General features: G+C 31.7%; 1 long non-coding RNA gene across 1 annotated transcript; it reads right to left on the bottom strand.

Annotated features, from left to right (window-relative positions):
• Window positions 1–22,415: 22,415 nt before the first annotated feature.
• Window positions 22,416–24,348, bottom strand: LOC107947462 (uncharacterized). Its single transcript, XR_001697129.2, has 3 exons — window positions 24,059–24,348; window positions 23,213–23,277; window positions 22,416–22,888 (listed from the first exon to the last, which is right to left on the bottom strand). It is a non-coding gene; the product is annotated as an uncharacterized lncRNA (long non-coding RNA).
• Between the last annotated feature and the right edge of the window lie 1,160 nt (window positions 24,349–25,508).

Raw genomic sequence — 25,508 nt, 5'->3', positions numbered from 1 at the left:
TTACAGATGACATTAACATTTTGATACCTTAATATTATCGAGGGCTTGGTTTTTGTTGCTATCGGGCATTTGATGCCATGACTCGTAGTTGATAGGCAACATATTCGCATTTCGTGCTAAAATGCCCATGTATCCTGCTAAAAGTCGAGCTTTTGATCCAACAGGCTGACCAAAACTGTTTCTGCATACCTTGACACCCTCGACTAGATCTAAATCGTATAAATCTCTAAGTAGCGTACGTCCTCGACCTCTACGCGTCCCACCATTTTCAGCTGCAAATGGTATATTATAATATAAGAATTTGAAAAATAAATCAATTATAAGTCAACACGCATGTAAATTAAATGTAAAATTACTTTGAACTTCTGTAGGATCCTTAGGTGTAATCAGAACATTCGAAGATCCAATTACTGTCTGTTGTTCTGTACTATTTGTTTCTGTCGAGTTTGGATCATTTTGAACAATGCTTCCCCTTGGAATTTTTCTTCTAGGCATTTTATCTGCAATACACATAAAATAGTTGAAAACTTAATAACTAATTACAACAATAACAACACATATAAAATAGTTTGTACTCCATTCCGATAACTGTTGCTTACCCTTGACAAATTCATCCAAGACCGGTCCATTTCTTAATTCTTTAAGTCTGATGTTGGTAAAAAATTGCACGAGTTTAGGATTTAGGGATAAGTATAACTAAGCTATGAAAGTTATTATGTAAGTTAATATTTTTCTCAATGTAAGTTATGTATTATGTAAGTTATATAAGTTATGTAGGTTATGTATTATGTAAGTTATATAAGCTATGTAAGTTATTATGTAAGTTAAGATATAATATATGTTGATTATGTATTTAGTAAATTATGTAAGTTATATAAGTTATGTAAGTTATATAAGCTATGTAAATTATTATGTAAGTTATGTATTAAGTAAATTATATAAGTTATGCATATATTATAAAAGATATGTAAGTTATGTAAGTTATATAAGCTATGTAAGTTATTATGTAAGTTATGTATTATGTAAGTTATGTATTTATTTAAGTTATGTATTATGTAAGTTATGTAATGTGTCAATATTAAAAACATTAATAAATAAATTTTAAATATATACATATATTAAAACTATATATAAACATTAATAAGTTATGTAATGTGAGTTATGATATAATATGTACCATTTATTAAGTTATGTATGTATGTGACTTTTGTAAGTTATGTGAGTTATGTAAATTATGTATTAAATTAAGCTCAGCTTTGTCATTACATAACAATGCTCAAAATACTCATATTTTACAATGAACCACTAGCAATGGCTACTGCTATCAACAAACAAGGCTCATCTTTTTTTTAAAACTAGCTCTTCTTTTTTTCTTAACCATTTGCCTAAAGGTTCATGTTTTTTTAAAAACCACATCCCCTCAATTTGCAACTTTTATCATAAAGAAAAGCTCAAATTTATCATAAAATGATGCTCAAATTATACAAGTTATGAAAAACGATATTCCATAATGTAAGAACAAAAAGAAGAAAATGATATTATACCTGATAACTTGTTATTAGAATCTAACCGCAGCTTCGAGAGTGGTCAAGTTTTCAATATTTGATGGGCTTTCACCTAAAAATATAAATAAATTGGTCAAAATAGCTTCATGTTATAATTATGTTATCTTTGTCTATGTATTTTTTAAAATTTATGTTTAATGTCGATAGCTAACTCAGAAGTAATCATAAGCCATTACCTATAAACTCAGCTTTGTCATTACATAACAATGGTCAAAACACTCATATTTTATAGGTTGGTTAAAACACTCATAAAATAAGTTGGTTAAGAACTATACCTACCTCCATTCCATTGCTATCTGTCCAACCTAATTCTAAGCTTATTCTGGCTAAATTTTAACAACACTGAATTCACATGGCAATTTTAGGTTAAATTCCAATTTTAATCCCTTTGCAGTGTTTAACATTGATATTTAATATTTAGTATAATTATTTGCATTGCTAAAATAAATAATTAACACTGTAAAATACCGATTAAAATACTTTGGTTATGATTTTCATCAAAAGCCATTTAATTACTGCCATGTAAATGCAACTGAAAAAAACCGTTAGAAACTAATGCACAATACATACGGATGCATGACTGAAGAGAACTAGGTACAATATCAACCTTCATGACATTGCCTGATTCTGTATTGTAGAGGAAAAAAATAACTTAAGCCCAAGTAAGGACGGAGATTGTTGCAGCAGAGGCTATCACGAAAACTTACCGATTGTTACGGCAGAGGAGACCGACGGACGGAGACGGTGATGCGCCAGAGGAAACGGCAACGTCGCAAGAGGTCGGGTTTGGGGAAATATGGATTAGGGGAAATTTTGGGGACTTGGGGGAGAATGGGATTTTGGGGGATAAGTCACGATAGTTGGGGTTTAAGTTTTGGAAAAATGTATGGGGCAGAGGAGACCAACGGACGGAGACGGTGATGCGCCAGAGGAAACGGCAACGTTGCAAGAGGTCGGGTTTGGGGAAATGTGGATTAGAGGAAATTTTAGGGATTTGGGGGAGGATGGAATTTTGAGGGATAAGTCACGTTTAAGTTGGCGTTTAAGTTTCGATATAATGTATGGGAAAAAAACGACGACATTTTCTTATGAAAATGAAATCATTTGTGGCGCTTATAAATAAGCGCCACTAATATCAGTACAAACGCAGCCGTTTAACACACATTAAACTAAAACTTGTGACGCTTAGAGTAAAAACGCCACTAATAACATGGACAAAACGGTGCCGTTTCCACAACTCGAAATAAATATTTGCGGCGTTTTTTAAATGCGCCACTAAAAGAAAACAAAAAAATGTCACCGTCTTTGTTACACTTAAAGGAAATTTGCGGCGCTTCTTCGTAAAACGCCGGTAATACATCACCTTTAGCAGCATTTTTAAAATGCGCCACTAAAAGAAAACATAAAAACGGCACCGTCTCTGTTACACTTAAAGGAAATTTGTGGCATTTCTTCATAAAACGCCGGTAATACATCACCTTTAGCGGCGTTTTTAAAATGCGCCACTAAAAGAAAACAAAAAACGGCACTGTCTCTATTACACTTAAAGGAAATTTGCGGCGTTTCTTCATTAAACGCCGGTAATACATCACCTTTAGCGGCATTTTTAAAAGGCGCCACTAAAAGAAAACAAAAAACGACACCATCTCTGTTACACTTAAAGGAAATTTGCGGCGTTTCTTCATAAAACGCCGATAATACATCACCTTTAGTGGCGTTTTTAAAATGCGCCACTAAAAGAAAACAAAAAAAGGCACCGTCTCTATTACGCTTAAAGGAAATTTGCAGCGTTTCTTCATAAAATGCTGGTAATACATCACCTTTAGCGGCGTTTTTGCTGAAGCGCCACTAATGCCTTCCTCCAAGATTGAAGTCAAATTGATCCAAAATTAAAACAAAATTTATAAAATGAAATTATTAATTAATAAAAAGGGAGAATAATGCATTTTAAAAAAAAATTCATGTTCTAAAAAAAATTTACATCAATATATTTTTATATTGAATAAATATAAATATTTATGTATGCAATATATAAATGAAAAATAATGTTAATTATATCAATAGTTGTGTTAATATTTTACAAGATTTAGATCAAATTAAAGTTCATATATACAATTGAACATTAAACCGTTGTTCATGTACGCTTATGGGATTTAACCCATTTTGATATATATATTTTTTGAAATAATATTTTATATTTATCTTATTTAGATTTATATTCTAAAAAATCTAACCCTAAACCCTTAAACCCTAAACCCTAAAACCAACAACCAACCCCCAAAATTCGACCACCAATATACCATAAACCTTAAATCATAAATCCTAAACCCCAAACCTAAAACTCTAAAATCTAAATTGTAAACCCCAAACTGTAATCCTAAACCATATTTTTTGGAATTCGTGTGGCCAGTGTTAGTGTAGTACAAGACATATATTTTATATTATTATATTATATAATATGGGTGTAGTACAAAATGGCATGAATCCCAGTAGAATCCAAATGTTCTTCAATTTCCAAACTAAACCCTAAAACCCTTAACTCAAACCTTAAACCCCAAACTCAAAATCTAACAGATAAACAATTAACCCAAATTAATAAATATTATACCATAAACCCTAAACCCTAAACCTTAAACCCTAAACCATAGACATTAAATCTTAAATTTTAAACCCTAAAACCTAAAATAAAATGATGGATTTTGCTCAACATTTTACGACGTTGAAACCCTAACCCCTAAATCCCCTAACCTCTAAAGCATAACCCCTAATCCCTAAATCTCCTAACCCCTAAAGCATAACACCTAACCCATAAACCTTAAATCCCAAACCCTAAATCCATACCTCAGCATACTCCTTAAACTCTAAACCGTATACTATAGTGATAATTAATTCAATATTTTAAAATTAATACTATCTCTTTTACGATTATATAGGAAATTATTTAATATATAAAATAAAAAAATCAGTAATGTATCCAAAAAACTTTAAAATTATTTTAAATAATAGTATTTTAATTTTTCCATTTTTAATGAATATTTTAAATTATTTTAAATCCTTGAGCATTAGAGGCGTTTTCTAAAAAATGCCGCTAAATCCCCGAAAGTACCGAAAACGGTGCCGTTGGGCTTAGTTTTTTTTTGCGGCGCTTTCCCAAAAAACACCGCTAAAAGCCCTGATCATTAGCGGCGCTTTCATAAAAAGGCCACTAAATCCCTGAAAGCTCAGAAAACGGTGCCGTTGGGCTTAGGTTTTTTTGCAGCGCTTTTTAAAAAACGCCGCTTAATCCCCGAAAGCTCAGAAAACGGCACCGTTGGGCTTAGTTTTTTTTGTGGCGCTTTTCCAAGAATGCCGCTAAAGACCTGAGCATTAGCGGCGCTTTCGTACAAACGCCGGTAAATCCCCGAAAGCTCAGAAAAAGGTGCCATTGGGCTTAGGTTTTTTTGCGGTGCTTTCTCAAAAACGCCGCTAAAGCCCTGAACATTAGTGGCGCTTTCTTGAAAGCGCTGCTATATCCTCGAAAGCTGAGAAAACGACGTAGTTGTGCTTAGGTTTTTTACCGGCGCTTTCCAAAAAATGCCGATAAATCCTTGAGCTTTAGCGGCGCTTTCTTAAAAACGCCGCTAAATCCCCGACAGCTCAGGAAACGGCGCCGTTGGGCTTAGGTCTTTTAGCAGCGCTTTCCCAAAAACGCCGCTAAATCCCCAAAAGCTCGGTAAACGGCGTCGTTGGGCTTAGGTTCTTGGCGGCGCTTTTTGGAAAATGCCGCTAATTCTTATTTTCAGCGGCGTTTTCCATAGAGCGCTGCTAATGATCTATCTTTAGTGGCATTTTTTATCTAAACGCAGCAAAAAAAAGCCGCTAAAAGCCTGTTTTGGAGTAGCGCGCCTAAAGAACTATCATTTTAGTCACTATGGTCCTTTAATATAAATGAATACCAACCCTAAAAATTGGGGAAATTTTTCATTGCTTAATCTCCTTGTATATGGTGCACAAGTGACGCAATGGTGAAGAAAAGAAACTAGGAAGGGAAAAATTAAAGAAAGAAAGAAAGAAGTAGAATATTAGTTTTCATAAGAAACAATGAACTCAATGTTATTTATCTTGTCCTGTTATTAGCTTAAATTATTAAACTAAAACTGTCAAGAACGGATGAATAGATTTTTTTATATTTTGTGGATGCTAGAGAATAATGATACAAAAATTGAACACAAGAATTTTGAGTGCTTCGATCCCAATTGCCTACTGCACTACCTTAACTTTTCACTACTAAGGATTTTCCCAAATTTACTAATTTGACAATCTTTAAGGACAATGTTTAACCTTACAAACTCCATTAAGGTTTCTACCCTAACCTTAAGACGCAAACCCTCTCAAAGAGATACAAATAAGCAAACAAGGAAATAACTCTTACAATATCAGAATATTTGCAAATTAAGCTCAATTACAAAGAGAAACATTTGAGCTGAATAAAAATAATGAAAGTTCTCAAGTATTTAAAGAAAATTGTTGAGAATTGTAAGCACAATGTTGTTTTTTTATTTATCTTTAAGCTTGATAATCCCTTTTGTTGAGGTAGGACCTTTGAAAGCTGGTATTTATACCCCATAATTGATTTCCAATCGTAGTGGTTGTTGGAGACACGAATAGAGCTGTTGGGGATGAAATAACTATTGGAAAATCGAGTTTGAAAAACATAGGGGAAAATAAATTTAGGGAAAAACTAGATTTTTAATTTTGTTTTTCAAAAATAAGAACTTGGTTGTGATACCTAAAGTAATAAACACTTAATCAAATTTGTACCCTTTCGATTCGTTTAAGATGAATGCTTTGATCGAGTAGTCTTCTTTGTTATCTTCAAGCTCACGTTTGCCGAGTGTGGGCTCACTTCGAATTAGAAAAATTTTTACAAAAATTACCAGTGGGGTAATTTCACAATTTCTCTAAAATTTTGAGCCAAGTTGTAAATACGAAAAATATCTCTAGAAATTTTTTGAAATAATCTCTTTAGAGAATTCTCTCTACAACTTTCTCTTGAATTCAAGTGTATGAAAAATAATGATCCAATACTCTCTTTATATAGGAAAAGTTTAGAGAGTTCAACTATGATTAAACTTAATCACTTTAATATTAAATTAATATAATACTTATCAAGATAAATATTAGATTAAATTTCACATTAAATCTTATTAAATTAATAGAATATTTATGTATAAGATAAACATTAAATTAAATTAAATATTAATCTATTAAAATAAAATTATTTTTTGAATAGTTACTTTGAAATCAAATTCTCTAGTAGAGTCATAGTAGGAGTGCAATTCTTCCGTTGCTCAACCACTGAAGACCCACCGCCGTCGGCCATATGCCGGCCACGGGAGTGCCACCGCCACAGCTGCCAGTTGTGATCTCCCAAACCCGGCCTAGACGTTTATGGCTAGATTGAGAAGGCTACATTAGTCATCGAAATGGCTAATCTAACTTATGTTACTTTTGAAGACCTTCAATAAACTCATTTTAGAGAAAACTCGTAGTTGTACTATTGGGTTTGTAAAAAAAAACATTCATTTATTAAGTCATCTGTACTTAAGATTCATTTTATTATTGACAATGTTATTTTAGAAAAATCGTTTGTTCATCGCTTTAGTTTGTAAAAATTTGATGTTAGCTAACGCAACAGAAAAACCATTATTTATGTCATTTTGGAAATCTAGTTGCCTTATTGATTTGTTTTTTCAAAAACGGTTTCTTTGCAATGAACATAAATTATGGAACAATGTCAAATTTTACTTAAACCAGATATCATGTGTTTTCTGGTTATTATGATTGAGTAATCCATGCATGCAAAAATCCCCAAATAAAAAGTTACCAAGCCACAAACCAGAAATAATTTAAAATTACAAACCCAAAACCAATATAGACTTAATAATATATATTAAAAATAGTCCGATGTCCAAGGTGATTCTCCAAATGCCGAGTCCAGTCCTAGTTTTGAGGTTTACCTGAAAAGTTAAACACTATGGGGGTGAGCTTATGAAAGCTCAGTGTGAGTCGAGCAGTTATTTAAATGAACATAAATATCAAATATAGTGAAACATATTAGCATTAACAGACAAACACAGAACCATCATTGAAATTTCATACAATTACATAGTCATTATCAAATCGATGTCAAACGATGTGTGAGCATAGGTCATCATTCATTCGAGTAACAATCATTAATTTCGATACCATTCAATACCATACAATAAAATGTGTATCATAAATCAATAACATTCGAGTATGTCGTGAGCATGATGCAATACAAAAAAAAAGATCCTATCTAAAACACCTGCTACACACCACGAGTTTCCCAGAACCCGTTTGCCAAACTCTAACTTTTGCGAGCAAAGCTTGATGTGGTAGAAACCACTATATAACATAAATGCAAAAAAAAATCTGCTGAATAATGCGATAAAATCACCCATCCCCTCAATACTCCAAGCGCAACGCACTTACTATGTATAAATGTGGACTTAATATGCCGCCATACTCCACGAAACTCTTCCGTCAACCACAAAAATAACCAGCCCCAATGCACATGCATACATAGCCATAAATCAATACTTTCATATTTTATTGGCATTTTCAACATATGCCCTCAATTATCAAATACTTTCCTTTATGTGCATGTATAACAATCTTTCGAACATAACATAACAAATCACTTGTACGAATATATCATGCATAATCCTTATCTTCATTCATAAACATAGTATACATACAACAAATCATACATAAAATTCACCAAACATTCATGAGAACGTCAATCATTCAGTCAAACTAGCAATATTACTACCATGTCAAATAGTTAGGGCTCGAAACATACCTGATTCGACCACTTACAAATTAATTACTTAACTAATTAAGCACGATCAACAAACTAAATCACCAATTAAATCATAATAATTATCATTACCAATTAAGTTATTGAGTTTATGACCCACAACTTATTTACGCTCCTTCGCAGCACACTAACGAATCTTGCGATTTCTTTAATAAACATTAAAACAAACCTAAATTAAATTAAATCATTGTAGAACTTAATTAATACACCTCTTAAACAGCCCCTAAACACAAAATTATGGGTTCAATCCATTCTTCGAAACTACATCAATTTTCCGAATCCAAACTAGTTAGATTTCTTACACTGTTTTGATGCGAATTGTACTCATGAACGTCTTTCAGCTTTACTGTTGATTTAGAGCATTCGGATCAGCACCTAACACATTTGAATACTGGAAAACCAGTAGCTATTCTTGATTAAAATCATTCATTTAATCAATCCATAACCTTTTTCCCAAAATTTATGTCGAAACAACAAACTAGTTTACGATTACCCACACTTACGCTTCCCAAATTGTCAGGTCCGAATTGTCTATTGATCAAAAAATATTTTCCCTAATTAACATGTGATTAAATGATATTTCGGACGGGTTCAAGAACCCAAAATCATGCTGGAAAAATATGGTAAATAAATAAAAAAAAGTATAGCCCATTTTATTGCCTATAGGCATACACACCACCTCCCGCGGTGGCCAATTTTGGGGCTAATCTAAAACCACTTTTGGAATTGATTAAAAAGCTGGAAAATTATCCATTAAATCTTTAAACATCCCCCAAATTCCAAATTTGGGAATTTAGGTTCTTAACTTAAAAGATTCATCAAGAAATTGAAAGAAAACAAGAACTTACACAAGTTAGGTGAAAGGGCAGCAATGGAGTTCTTTTGGGGCATCAATGGAGACAGATCTTGAGTGCTAAAATTTTAGATTTAAGGCTAGAAATTTTATGATAAAATGACAGAAAGAATAGGAAAATAATGGTACAATAACCCATTGGAAAAAGAAGAGAAATTGATGGTAAATCTTGGTAGCTTGGGCGGCAGCACACAAAGGAAGAAAAAAAGAAAATTGAAGAGAAAAGAGGAGAGGAAGAGGGTGAACGGCTAGGGTAGGGAAAAATATGATTAAAGGCTGACTAAACTTGTTAAAAATAATATTTATACCTAGGTTTACAAGGGTATGGATGACACACACAAAAAAAGACAAGGGATTTTGCAAAATTTAATTATTTTGCAAGAGAAAAGATTCGGATGAAGGGATTTGAACTTTAATTTCAAGGAACGTTTCACTAACACTTAGCAAACAAACCAATACCTCAATTATTTCCTAAAAGCGCATAGATAATCTCAACAATTAGGACATGACCACTCTTTCCCTTTATTCACAAACCCGATTCTACTAAACCCTAATTTTTGGGATGTTACACTGGCACCTTAAACTGGTTTAGTTTTTGCCGGTTTGGTCAGAGCTAGTGATGGCCTAGTTGATCCAATTTAGCCACCGGTTGGACCGTCAACTTGATTTCATATACCATACCTAGTTCGATCAATTTTTGGATCTTAGTCTCGGTTTTGGGCTCTCGAGCCCTATTTACGATTTCAGGTCCAATTTTCAAGTTCAATTACCCATTAGGTCAATTGTCTGACTTGAAAATTAATTTTAAAAATCATATTAATTTTAATTAATTTGATTAATTTAACTTTACTGGATAAAAATTAATTTTCCCAAAAATCACTATGATTTTCCAAATTAGTTTTTCAAGAAAATTCTTTAAACAAATTCTCTAGTTGAATAATTCTTACAATCGCCAAATTCAATTCCACATCAAACAAATCGACTCAATTAATTATTTTGAAAGTCGTAGAATTTTTTTCTAATTCAAATGTAGTCCGATCGAGCATTTGTTGAGCTAACAGAGGGACCAATCGAACATATACAATTAGGCTCTAGTAATTGCAATTAAGTCTAAAAGCATCGTTCTGATAATTCGTAATTACTTAATCATGGAGTCAGTCCACAAGAAGTACCATGATTGAAAAATTCTTATTGTATACTCTTTACGAAAGCAATTCATACAACTGCTTTGCCCAATTACCTTGTCATGTGTTTGTTACCCTCATATGATATCATTGATTCCTTTGAGCTAAATCATTTCACTCAATACAATCCTATATTATCTCATTCTCACAATTGTGTCTTCTTAATGATCAATATGATCACTGTCAACAAATGACTGTGATAAATTGCTCGTTCAATAACAAACAACCCGTGGCCACGTTTCATATTTATCAATTCACACAATGAGAATGAGAGGATATAATTAACTCTTTAATGGAGATATGAATTCCACTATTGCTACTAAATTAATGCTAGACACAAGTCATGTACCTAACATACTAGCTATCGACTCGATCATCTTTAGAGCATAAGCCTTCACTTATATCAAAGTACATGAGTTACATATGCATGGTCAGTGACTAACTTAGGATTTAGGTAAATCACACCATGAACGTCACAAGTGAATTAATTCACAAATAGATTTAGAATTAATTCATCTTGGGTCTAGTCCAAAGTATCATTCTACCAATGAATACATCTATGTCTCTACTTGTGGAGTCAACTGCTCCGATAGTCAAGACTAGTCATCTTTTCAATTGGAATTGTAGACGATATAATAATCTTTCTAAGTATTTGTATCAGATGCTTACTTTGATTCTTTTACGAGATTAGGAACTCGTTTAGATTATCTACTAAATATGCTATCTTTCTCACAATGTAAACATTCTTACAATGCCACTTATCATTAGTTTGAACTTAGACAATTAATGAGCTAATATTTCCTGGTCATAATTTTTTTATGCATGCAAAATATGAAAGACAAAAATACCAAAGACATAATAGTGAAATGCGAAATTAACTGTATTTATTTATTCATTGTTCAAATAAATAAAAACAAATTACATGTTTACTACAATATGGGCACATTTCCAAAAAATAACCAGTGCCTTTAATTCACCAATAACTGTGAGTACCGATACTAACCAAAAAGGTATCGATATTTTTTGCATTTAATGCAAAATTTAGTAACTATTTAAGCTAAAGATATCGATACCAGAGGAATTTTATCGATACCATATGAGAAAGTATTGATATTAGATTGATACTTAGTTGAATTGGTTAAGAAACAGAATGTCAATTTGGTATTGATTTTTGAAAGGGTATCGATATTTTTGAAACTATCGATACCTAGCCAAAAAATATCGATATGTTTTGGTCTAGAGCTATTCTGACTTGTTTTAAAAACAATTTTACTGATTGAAAAAATTCTAACTTGATTGAAATCATTTTAACTTGATTTAAAAGTTAATTCAAAATTTTTGTAAGAGTTCAAAGTATAAGATTCAAAAATTTATCTCTTAGACTTCATTTGAAATATCATTTTGTCAATTTTGTTCAACTTTACCTTTTATTCAAAAACATTTAATTTGTTATATCAAAACTTATATAAAATAAAGCTTGGTATAACAATCTCCCCCCTTTTGATATAACAAAACACTTGGTAATTCTGTTTTTAAATAAATTACTCCCCTTTTATAAAAGTCATTTTCAATTTAAAGCCTTTAAAAAAAGTTGACATATATTTAAAAATTTTGCATTCATTAAAAACAAGGTCACGTAATTTGCATAAAGTTCACTTAGCACAATATCAAATATTAATAAATGAATTTACTTTTGTTTTCTCTCGTTTTTTGTTATATCAAAAATCAAATAAGGTTTAGGAGTTCAAGAATAAAAATTAAAAAAAAAACCAAGTGAACTAACATGTGAAAAGAAATCACCAAAGTATATTAAAAATACCAAATAAACATTAAGGTTCAATATAACATAGTCATGTGAAATAAGATAAAGTACTAGTGCAAATGTTATGAACAATGATATGAATATGCAGAAGTAAAGTTTTATTCTAATAATCATCATGGGGAGAAAAAGGAGGGGTCGAAGGAAAAAGAGCTAGAATTGATGCCGTTTATATCTCTAACGATGACAACCTAGTGTTAACATCATATCTAAATCCCCGAAGATCATTAATCAATGAACTAAAAGAATTAATGAGTGTAATATTGACATTGGAAGAAGAATGAGCAGCCTGAGATGGAGTAGCTGGTGGAGGAACATGCTCTAGAGCCAGAACATCCTCGAAAGCACCTTCGGCATCGTCATCTTCATGTGTAGCTGGTAGTCCAATCTTTATCCATTCACTGGAGTTAGCATCAAAATGGTAACCGGAATGGTGACGGGCCCCATAACTAATAGATTGATTAGAGATGATAGGGTGTCTCCATAAGTATTAATCCCTAATTTCTTAAAAATGTATGACAAATAAGTGTCATAGGGAAGGGTAATATTTGTAGACATTTCCTTCCCGGTTCCCTTAGTTATGTCATTGAACATTATCAGAGCTAGGTAGGGACACCTATTGGATTGGACGAAATCAATCTACCAATAATCAGTGGAGTGAAGCATGGCATGCGTTCTGATAGGATATAAATTCCAAGTAATGATGAGATGGAGAACATGATCGTGGAGATTGAGTTCGGATGCATGTCTGGACTCAATATAAAGAACAAGGTTGTAGGCTCATTTTTCATTGAAGGTAACTTCGAAAGGAAAATGAAGAAAATTTTTGACATCATCTAAAGTAAGTCAAATTAGGGTGCTCACTAAAAAGGATGTGATAACAATGGCAGTATCACTAGACTCATCATGTACGAGTTTGGCGTTTGAGTAAAAAGATCAAACAATATTAATGTAAGTAAGCGAGGAAATTTTTAAGAAATCAATCCAACCCCAACTTTGAAAAACCAAAATACAAGAAAAATTAACACCTTCTAACATGGAAAAATCTATCTTCCTAGTCTTCTAAACTCGTTTTGACACAAAGTTCCTATTGAACCCTTCTTGTTACTATTTTAAATGAAAACACTCATTAAATGATGATTTAAACCTACTAGAAGGATTTAAATAGGAGGCACGGGTTCTAGGACGCTTCTCAGGGGCCATGGAAAAGGACTAAGCACTAAAAAACATATTTAAGCTATCAAAAATTTTATTTAGGAATGTAACACCCCAAAATTTCTAATTTCCTTATTATGAAAATATGACACAAATATCTGTCAACTTTAGTGGTTATGTGCTCTGCGAGTGTTTGGGAGGTCCCAAGTTCAAGCCTTCGCTTAGGTAAAATTTGGTGTTTTGAATGAATTGGGCCTTACTCTTGTTCAGTAGGCTTTTATTTGATTGTTGGGTAAATTACATCAGAATGGGCCTGCTGGTCTAGTGGTTAAATAGTGTGATATTATGGTGGAGGTCATGGGTTCGAATCTTGGGTTGTGTTTTTTCACTCCTAATTTTGGCAAGAGTTGTGCTCAACTGGGTTTCTGAGTGGTGGATGTGTAGTGGGAAGTGGGGGAGTGAATTAGGGGATTATAGGGGAGTATATCCAAAATCTGATCATTTGTTTTCTTTTTTGAAGAAAAAGAGAGTCGTTTTTCTCTCCATCTTTCTAACGTTTTCTCCCTCCATCTCTGTCAATTTTTTTTCTTATTTGCTTCTTTCTCGATTATCTTTTCTTTTCTTACCTCTACTGCCGAAATTCCCTTGTTCCCCCTAAACCATTCTTTCCTCTTAATTTCGTAGCGTTAAGCAGCACTTGTACAAATTCAGTAAGTTGTTGGGTATCATTTTAAGAGATTATTTTGTGTTCAATAGTCTAATTCTGGGGTGTTGGCTGTAGCATTTTGCAAGGATTAAGGCTCTCATTGTGATTTTCGTAAACGTACCGATTTGAATTTTTTGCGGTAAGTGTTTATTGTTTTATGAGTAAGTATTTTAGTTTAGGGAATTTGATTAATCGTGAGGTAAGACTGATTATGGTGTTATTTGTTCAATTATAGGCTTTGGAGTGCTCGAGGACTGTTTTAGCATAAAAAAAACCAGGTCTGTACCCGAAACGCAAAAATAAGGTATTCGGCGAAAAGCCGAAATTGCTTGCAGTTTGGATAGCAGTAGTAGGATGATTTTTTAATTATCTCCATAAATTGTGGAAATAGAATTAGAGGATGAAAAACATATGAAATTAAATCTTGTTGAGTCTAGTTTCTCATAGAAGAAACAGTGTTAGTAATAGAACTGTAAATCGTGAGATATAACAAACTTTGTGAGACAAGGTCAAAATGAATTTGGGTTCCCCTGTTCTGACTTTTGAAAATTATCAAAAATTGGAGAAAAATAATTAGGGGTTAAATTTTACATGTTTAATTATTAATGAGTATATTTTCAATAGAAACAAATAGAAACACCATCCAAAATTTGTACTAAGAGATAAATAATTTTTAGTAAAGAAGAGTTGAAGCTGTCAGACAACAGAGCAAAGGTAAGTTTAAAGATTTTAATGTACTTATTGGCTAAACAAAAAATTCTGGAAATTTTATGGTATAAAGGTACTTGAGTCTAGTTTCAAAGACATCAAGTGAATCTTAATTCAGAATTCTGTAGCTCAAGATATAAATAATTTAGTAACAGTGACTCAAGTAGACAGTTTTGAAGGATCATATGAGTAAATAGTGGAAACACATATGAATAATTAACTAGCATGGGTTACATTAAAATGGATCACGAGGGCAAGGGACTGTCCATGATGATTTCCCATACGGAAAGATCATTTGCTTGTATGAACAACATCATTCTTGTCTTCCAATAAGAATAGTTGGCACTGTTGAAGTAAGGAGGTTTGGAGATATATTTTGATTCTCCAAGAAAAACTAAATTGAATGTAGATGCCATCTATTGTGGATTGATTGACTGAAAGTTAAGCTACCTCAATGATCTCTTTTTTGGTTGTTAAATCGTCTAAAAGAGACTAGCTCTAATATCAATTGTTAGCTCAAATAATCAAAATCGAAATTGTCAAGAGAGAGTGAATTGGCTTTTTAAAATTTTGTGAATGCTAGAGAATAAGGACAAAAAATTTGAACATAAGAATTTAGAGTGGTTTGGCCCCAATTGCCTACTCCACTACCTTAGCTTTCCACTACTAAGGATTTTTTCAAATTCACTAATTTGACAACCTTTGAGGATAAAGTTTAACCTTATAAACTCCCTTAAGGTTTCTACCCAAACCTTAAAATATAAACCCTCTCAAACAGATACAGATAGACAAACAAAGAAATAACCCTTATAAGATCAGAATGTTTACAAATTAAGCTCAATTACAAAGAGAAACACTTGAGCTGAATTGATACGGGGTTGCGCGTGGACCAAGATCGAGTTGCCAAGTCACGAGAAACTCCTACGAAAGCTCTAAACAATCAGATCTGAAACGAAACAGAAAATTAAAAGATTAGAACTTTGAATTTCCAGATCTGAAATAAAATCCCCAAATCAGCAAAGAATCAAATTGAGAATAGAAATAAGTGTTAATAAGGGTTCTTGAAACCCTAAAGGAGATTGTGATTCTGCCCAATTGAACACCAAGATAGTTTTCCCCAAATTTCGACAATCTAATTTCACCTAAAAAGAGTATGGAAAAACCCTAGAAATTGGGGATTTTTGGGCTGATTCCTTAAGATAGAAAAAGGCTGAAAACACAATAAGAACAGAAAATAAATTAGATAAAGATTCAGCACAAGTAGAAATAAAGAAAGAATTGACAGCAAGAAATTAAAAGATAAGTCCTAAGAAGCCTTGAAATCCCGAAAGATCTCACAACTCCCTTCAAAAAATATCAATTGCAAGAAGAAGGCTGAAGATGGCTCCCACAATCAAAAGATTGTTAAAACAACTTCTAAAGAAAACTCAAGAGAGAATTCTTGGAGAAAAACTCAAAGAGAATTCTGCACTTAAACAAATCTGATATTTTTGATATAATTGAGAAGTTCTTTACAAGGTGGCCAGCCATGCCTTTAAATAGGCCTTATAACTAGTCCTAATCTAATTAGAAAACTAAAATAAAAAAAACTCCTAATTATTTTAATATGGAAATTCAGTCAAAGGTCTTTATTTGGGACTCTTGGACTGAATATTTACATAAAAATTTAAACTAAGTAAATAAATAAATAAAAATAAAAATAAAACTTTACAACTTGGGCCACTTTGACAATTTGGCCTGATTTTCAACTAAGTATGTATGGATTTCTTGATTGGGCTGGGAATTTGCTTATTGGGCCTCGCCTTCAAGAATTTGGGCTTTTGTGACTCGTATCATTCCCCCCTTCCTCAAAAAGATTCATCCTCGAATCTGAAAAATCAAATGGACTCGACTTTCCTCGATCGAACGGGACTAATGGCAATTGAGTCCACTTTATAAGCAGAATAATAAGGATCGATTTACCTTTTCCATTTAATACAAACCTTCGCTCATCGGGGGCATAGTGTAGTCGAAGCTCTTCGGGCTCATGTAGTGTGATTTTATCTTTGCCTATGTTGATCGTTTGAAAGCGTCTTTCATTTGAGAGGTATTGAAGTTGAAAGTTATCTTTCGGTCTTTCGGGAACCTGAAAAGTAGCAACACAAGAAAAATTCATATCTTGGTTAGTGGAAACATTCCTCACTACCCTTTCCTCGTCTTTTTCTTTTGTTTCTTTTTCTAACTCATTTTCTCTTCTTTCTTCAACTTCTTTTTCAATTTTCTTGTTTGTTCACATTCCTTTTCACTCTCAATCTCTTTTTGCTCTTTTTCATTCTCTTTTTCTTTTTCCTCACTTGTTTTAACAACAGAATTTTTCAGTTTGATTTGGTCCTCATGGACTTGTTCCGGAGTGAGCGGCACTAAAGTGATTTTCCTTCCTTGATGCTTGAAAGAATACCTATTTGTACGACCATTGTGAGTGACCTTTCGATCCAGTTGCCATGGTTCTCCTAGCAACAAATGGCAGGCTTGAATAGGCACTACGTCGCACACAACTTCGTCTTGATACTTACCGATAGAAAAGGCGATGCGCACTTGTTGAGTGACCTTAAATCGGCCTTCGTTGCTAAGCTCTTGTAGTTGATAAGGTTGTGGATGCTTGGTAGTGGTTAAGCAAAGCTTTTCCACCATCGTTGTGCTGGCTACGTTCGAGCAACTTTCACCATCAATAACAACTCTACAAAGCTTACCTTGTACATGGCAGCGAGTATGAAAGAGATGTTCTCGTTGCTATTCACTCTTTGGTTTTGCCAAAGAAGGTTGCCCACGATCATGAAAATCATCATCCATTCTAGGGACACGTCGAGGGCCGCGCCTATGGGGCTGGTTATCCCTATCTTCCTTGATTGGATCTCGATAATGAGGATCTTGATTCAATCTCACCTCATTGAAAGCGGTACTCAAGGTTCGAAGTGTGGCAGCGTGTTCATCTAATTGTTGTTGGAGTTTTTGAAACATGTCATAGACATCATTATGGTCAATATCACCTTTAGACATTTTCCAAAAATCTGCAAAAATAAACACTCAACACTCAAAAATAAAAGTTAGCAAACCTCACCGTTAATCACTCAAAAAGAAAATTCAAATTCTCAATGAGGTAGAATTCAATCTTGTGAGTTCTTTATCAGAGTTTATATCAACCAAGTAGAGAATGTGAACCAAACTACCAAAGAATCCTAATTTGCACTAGGATGCCAAAAATTGACGAGACACTAATTGATTCGTGTTGCACCGAGGAAGGATTGTGCACACGTTTAAATCCTACTAACACAAGAAACAAGAAGGTGTTAGATATTGTAAAGGGAGAATAAAAGCAAACAAATGAAAACCTACAGCTAAGAATCAATAAAAATTGCTGAAAACAGAAAACCTGAAAAATTGTAGAGTAACTTGACAACTTCGTTCGAGGTGTTCCTGATCTCAAAAAATCATGAAAATAAATCTGGAATGTCCTTAGATATTTAATTTTTGATCTGGAAAGTTTAGGCACTAAACTCAACCCACTGAATATTTTTTAAAATTTTTATTGGATTTCATCTTTTTTCGATTTTTTGACTTTTTTGACTGATTTTTTTGCGGGAATAATTTTTTTATATTCAATCACAGTGCCACAAATATGTATGTAAAATTTCAGATCAATTGGACAACGTTTACCCACTCAAATGAATTTTTTTGAAAGATTTTTCTGGGTAAAACTGATGTTTTTGCTTTAAAAAATTGAGATCAGTTTAGAAATCAACCAAGAACACCCAAAACGCCCAAAATCTAATACCAAATGATACGGGGGTTGTGCGCGGACCAAGATCGAGTTGCCAAGTCACGGGAAACTCCTACAAAAGCTCTAAACGAACAGATCTGAAAATTAAAACAAAGAACAAGATTAAACTAATCAGATCTGAAATTAAATCCCCAAATTCAATTAAATGAGCAGCAAGGAACAAAGAACGAATGAATAAATGTATTCGGAGTTCAAGAAGGTGAAATCGAACTCCAATAGTGAAATCCCACAAGCCGAATCTGCCAAGAACACCAAAACAGTAAGTAGATTGAAACAATCAGATTTTTAATTGGAAGATTAGGGATTTGGGCGGCAAAAAAGAAAAGAAAGAAATAGATGAAATTGAACGGTTCAAGAAGTGAATTTAAGTTGCGATTCGGTCCAATTGAACACCCAAGATGAATTGCCCAAATTTCAGCAGCCGAATTTCACCCAACAAGAAGAAATAGAAAACGGCAAGAACCCTAAATTTTGGGAAATTTTGAATCGATTAGATGCTGCCAATAAAAGAACCGATTAAATGAAGAGTTCTTGGAGTTTGAATCAAGGCTGAAACACAAACAAAAACAGCAAAGAAATTAGATATAGATTCGGCATCAACAGAAATAAAGAAAAGAAATTGAACAGCAAGAATAAAAGATAAGTCCTAAAGATCCTTGAAATCCCGAAAGATCTCACAAATCTCTTCAAACGGCTCTAATCTTCCCTCCAAAGAATATTGATGGCAAGAAGAAGGTTGAAGATGGCTCCCACAATCAAAAGATTGTTAAAACAACTTCTAAAGAAAACTCAAGAGAGAAATCTTGGAGAAAACTCAAAGAAAATTTTGCTCTTTCAAATCTGAAATTTAAGAATGAATCTAAGTGTTATGTACAAGGGGTGGCCGGCCATGCCTTTAAATAGGCCTCAAGTAATCCTAATCTAACAAGTAACTAATAAAATTAAACCTAAGTAATAGAATAAATAAAGGAAAATTCGGCCAAGCATATATATGGGCTGTTTTTGGGTCGAATTTTACATGTATGTTCCTAAAGCTTAAAAAATTAAATTAAACAATTAAAATGTTTATAAATTGGGCCCTTTGACATTTTGGCCTGATTTTCAACTAAGTATGTATGGATTTCTTGATTGGGCTGGGAATTTGCTTATTGGGTCTCGACTTCAAAAATTTGGGCTTTTGTGACTCGTATCATGAATGAAAACAATGAAATCTCACAAGTGTTTAAAGAAAATTGTTGAGAATTGTAAGCATAAGGTTGTTTTTTATTGATCTTTAAGCTTGATAATCTCTCTAGTTGTTGTAGGACCTTTGAAAGCTGGTATTTATACACCCTAATTGATTTCCAACCGTTCTAGTTGTTGGAGACATGAATAGAGCCGTTAGGGATGAAATAACCAGTGCATTTAATTCACCTGCAACTACGAGTACTGATACTAGCTAAAAGGGTATCGACTTTTTTTTTGCATTTAATGCAAAATTCAGTGACTGTTGGAGCTAAAGATCTCGATACTAGTGGATTTTTATCAATACCATATGAAAAAGTATCGATACTGGAGCGATACTTAGCTGAATTGGTTGAAAAACATAATATCAATTTGGTATCGATTTTTGAAAGAATATAGATACTTTTTGGCCTGGAGCTATTCTGACTTGTTTTAAAAACAGTTTAATTGATTGATAAAATTCTAACTTGATTGAGATCATTTTAACTTATTTTAAAAGTTGATTCAAAAAAATTTCTAAGAGTTCAAAGTATAAGATTCAAAATTTTATCTCTTAGACTTCATTTGAAATATCATTTTGCCAATTTTGTTCAACTTTAACTTTTATTCAAAAATATTTTAATTTGTTATATCAAAACTTACTATCAAATAAAGCTTGGTATAAGACCTACAAAATTCGAAATTAAAATATGTTTATTGTTTTTGAAACTATACTCAATAACCTTCTTTCCATAAAATAATTTGAATTTACTTTAAAGTATATTAATACCGATTTTTTTTACAGTCGTCTCAGGGGCTATTATTTGGCAGCTTGAGTCTTCTTCACTGAATTTTTTTTTTAATTACCACAAAATTCTAAATCTGATTCTGTTTGTTTTGTATAAAACTAGGCTCATCAATATTTTAAAAAAAAATAAAGTTTTCTTTTTAATTCATTCTATACAATTTCAGCATTTTTTTAAAGTTGAACTACTGTTAACTTTTTTTTTTATTTCAAAACAGCTTGCATGTCATATTCACGTAAAATTTGTTCATACTTGTAACTTTCATGTCACTTAATATATCACTTACTTTAGTTCTAATAATATCTAGAAATTAATTCTCATGAAATTCTTTATGTCAATATTATTTTAATAATTTCATATGATTTTATCATTTATCTCAAACTAATTCTTTGAAAGATAAATAGGATTTATAAGAATAGTTACCATGTACCAAAAATCTTATAAATGAATAGCTATCATGACCTGCGTTCTTTGCATGTATTACAACCAATCATTTTAAAACTGAATCAGACCTGTCTTCCAATGGTTCAACCAATTTATTATCAGTTCAACCGTCAAATAATTAAAAAAAAAAAAACCTTCTCAATTCCACGATTCACAATAAATAAGCCACTTCATCATTTCCTCTAGTAAGAAAATATTTGAAATTAATTTATTATTAATTTCTTTCATTCTACTCTTCCAAATTCTCACGTCTTTTGAAAGAAGCTGTTACTTTAAATTTCTTGTTTTTTCCACCAAACTTCATTTACTCCTTAAAACACCATACAACATATTTAAAAAGAGAGTTTAGAGATGGAAGAGAGATCTGCAACAAATAAGTTTTTTCTTTTCTAAAGTTTTATGCTTATTTCTCAAAATCATCTTTTAGACCAAATTAATTAGATCACAAATTGATCCATCGATATATTCATCTAAAAATAATAATTAAATTATTTGAATCGAAAATCGTTTTAAATTATTATTTAACCGTGAATATCATCTATAAATAACCATCCATTACACAAAATCAACTCGCCCAAACAATAAAATCAACTCCCAAACAGTACGCAGCCCAAAATCAAATAAAGGATGATTGAAGAAAACTAATCTGACAGAAACTAGAAAGAATGAGTGGAGAGGAAAACCTAGTAGAAAAAAGAAAATGAAGAGATCCATAGGAAAAAAGAAAACCTTAATGAGGGATTTTATTCCACTAATTTATTTAGGTTATGTTTGGTTCACTGTAATTGAATAGAGATGTAATTGAATAAAACTGTAATCAGTAATTCAATTGTTTAGTTTAATGGAATGAAATAGAATTGTAATAGTATTCTTGTGTTTGGTTGAATGAAATGATGTTGTAATAGCATAAGGAAAAAAACTAAAATGACTAGAATACCCTTAGCATAAATTTTTTTAGGTAGATGATTATTGTTATTGTTATTAAATTTTAATAAGATTATTATTAAAAATAATTTTATAAAAGTAATAAATAATTTAACCATATTTTAACATAATTATTATTAAATATAATTTAATAAAATAATATATAATTTAATAAAATTCTTAATATAATTATTATTATATGAATTTACTAAAATCATAATATATAATACTACAAAAATAATATATAATCTACTTTATTATTTTTAAACTACAATACATATTTAATGTGCTAAAATATCATTAGTGAAACAAATAATTTAATTATTCTACAATAAAAAACAAAATATTAGAAGTAATAAATAACTTAAGAATTATATTTCACGTCCAAACATAATATTCATATATTAACAAAAAGTTACATGATTTCATTAGTTTATATGTCATAATCCATATATTATAAAATTTTACAATATAAAAAAGTTACAACATTGTAATGACATTCTATCATGTCATGAAATGAAGGAGAAGAAATATAATCACTTGCATCAGAATTTTTTTTCTTCTTCTTTGAAAATGTGGAATCCCCTTGATTTCTAGTTGGTTACGGTTGCGTAGCTGAAACATCCATGTCATCCAAAGAAACATCAGCTTCGCATTCATAGAAATCGTTTCTTTCTTCATGAATATTTGTAGTAGCTACATCCTCAATAGCTATTTCCTCAATAATATCAGTGGTTGTTTGAGCATCTTTCCTAATGACTCGATCATTTACGTAGATGGCAGTAAATTGGTCATTGTTTCCTTCTCAATCCTTCTATGAGCTTCAAAACATATTTCCATCAAGCAGCTATGTTAAATGACCGTAAGCTAGACCATTTTAATTGATTATTTGCTAATAAAGTCTCTGATTTTTTTGTAAGTTCATTAGCAAGTACTAAAATATATGACAGATTACATAAAGTCTTCAAGAACCAACTAGACAAACAACAAGACTTTAACCCCCTACTTTACACTCTTCTACAACCCACGATAACTATTACAAGAAGAGTTATATATGGAACCAAGGAAATTCTAGTAGTGCACACGATAAGAATGTGGAGGAGTCAATCATTAGCAAGTCATAAAAAATTGAAAGAACAACTCACTTTCCCTTCTTATCTGCATCAATAATTATCCTGTTCTTGGAGAGTTGTTCCTGTATTAAAATCACCTGAAAGACATTGGCAGAATCATGACATTACAATGATAAGATATTATCAGGAAACAGAACAATAAATATTTGAAAAATAAGAGACTAACAAGAGAAGAGAAAAATAAAATTCAGTTCCAACGAGAGAAGAATTCGAAAAGAAAAAGTATCAACAAATACGGCTGTGAATATGTCTATTTCAGGTAAATCAAACTCGGAATGCGCATAAAAAAGAGCCTGGGTGAAAAACAAGTACTTAAAGTGGAAAGACAAAAACAATCATAACTCCAAGAACCATTATATGAATTATTCTTAAAGCAACAAAATTTTACATGTACTAATCTTATTCGATTTTGAAGTTATCTTCCAATCATTGAAATGAAAAGGTAAAGAAGAAATTACTTAGGATGAAAAATACCAAATGGATTTAGTGTCTACATTTACATTTGTAACTACATTTATATCATCACTGCATCAAAACAATATCCTATCAGACAATCCAGAGAGAAAATATCAAGACCATTTGCTGATGGGTCCATTCGAAATACTACATCAAAAGAGTACCTCGAAATTTTCGTTCCTAATAAAATAACTCTGACAAAACAATGAAACCCATTGAAATGGGTTTCAAGCAAAGAGTTAAAAATTTCGTTCCTAATAAAATGAAGAAAAGAAACATTGTCTAACATTTTCAGTAACTTTTTTTTTCATCTTTTTCTCCATTTTCTTCGCCTTTGCTTCAGTTTCTAAATACTCAAACATTAAAGAAGGAAAAATCATAAAGAAGGAAAAAATAAATTACCTGAAATATCTAAGTTTCCTCTGCAATCAATGGAAAAAAAGGGAAACGTAAAGATGGTTGGAAAGAAAGTTACAGAAGGAGAAGATGAAGCTGAGGGCAAAAATTAGAAAATGGGAAAAAGAAAATCGAAACAGGCGGATGGAATAGCTAATCAAATCTGAAGGCAACGAATCGCTATTACAGCCTTTTCATGTAACAGGGCCTAAATGAATTCAGGCTTTAATGGTATTATAGCCAACCAAACGTTAGTTTGGTGGTGGGCCCACCGAATTGGGGGAATGCATTCCTATTTCCCTCGACCAAACATGTTGTATTACATTTATTATAGTAAAATGTTTTTATTATAAAAATAATAAAAGATGGAAAGAGAACATTGTACTTTACTAGTTAGGGGTGAGTAAAATTTGAAAAAATTAAAAAAATTTTAAATTTCGAATTAAACGAATCAAGTTATTTTAGTTAACTTGAATTTTTTTTCGAATTTCAAGTTCAAATCGAGTTTAGTTTTCGAATTCGAATAAACCGAATATCAAACTATAATATTTTATATTTTTACCTCAAACCTTTTTACTTTTCTTGAATACTTTTACTCTCTCTCACTTTCCCTCAAAACTTTTATCCCCCTCTCATACCACCCCCTGTCTACCTCAAACCCATTTCCCCCAAAATTTGTTTTGAATATTTTTCCTCCGTTTACGTTCCCCAAAAATTTTACTTTCTCACCTCTCAAAATTTTTTTACTTTTTCCTAAACTTTTACTTTTCACCCTTTACCTCCAAATAAAAAATTATCCAGAAAAAAAAATCTAAATAGTAATAATTTTATTTATATCTACTATTTATATTATCAAATTAAATTTCACATTTTTTACTATTTATATTATTGAATTATTTAATCATATTAAATGTTTATAAATTTATGTTAAAATTGAATTATTTATGATGCCATAAAATATTTATGTTAAAATTTTATCTTGGTATCAATTTCACATTTTATCTTTAAGATAACTTTTATTAAAAAAATCACATTTTTAAATGTAATACATTTTTTAATTTAAAAATACATAGTGACAAAAATCAAAAGATAATTGAAGCAACTAAGCAAACAAAGAAGCTAACCCATATATAAAAGATTAATAAATAAATTATGAGTAGATGAAAGTTAATAACAAATTTAATTACGGTGGGTAAATTTGATTATAGTAAATAACAGTGGTTACAAAGACTCAAAGTCTTTTTATTTTTAAATTTAACTCGAACAAATATATTCAATTCGAATTTCATTTCACTCGATTCGATTTGAGAAAATTTCAAATCGAGTTAGGATGATAAAATAGGATTCGCCAACTCGATTATCAAAATTTTTTCATTCAATTCGATCAAATGCTCACTTCTATTACTAGTTAAATCTTTTTATCAATTTCAATTACGTGGACAAACAACAATTGTCA

This window comes from Gossypium hirsutum, chromosome D12 (genome assembly GCF_007990345.1).
Source record: "Gossypium hirsutum isolate 1008001.06 chromosome D12, Gossypium_hirsutum_v2.1, whole genome shotgun sequence".
Taxonomy (NCBI): Eukaryota; Viridiplantae; Streptophyta; class Magnoliopsida; order Malvales; family Malvaceae; genus Gossypium; species Gossypium hirsutum.
This window is presented reverse-complemented; position numbering and strand designations above follow the sequence as displayed.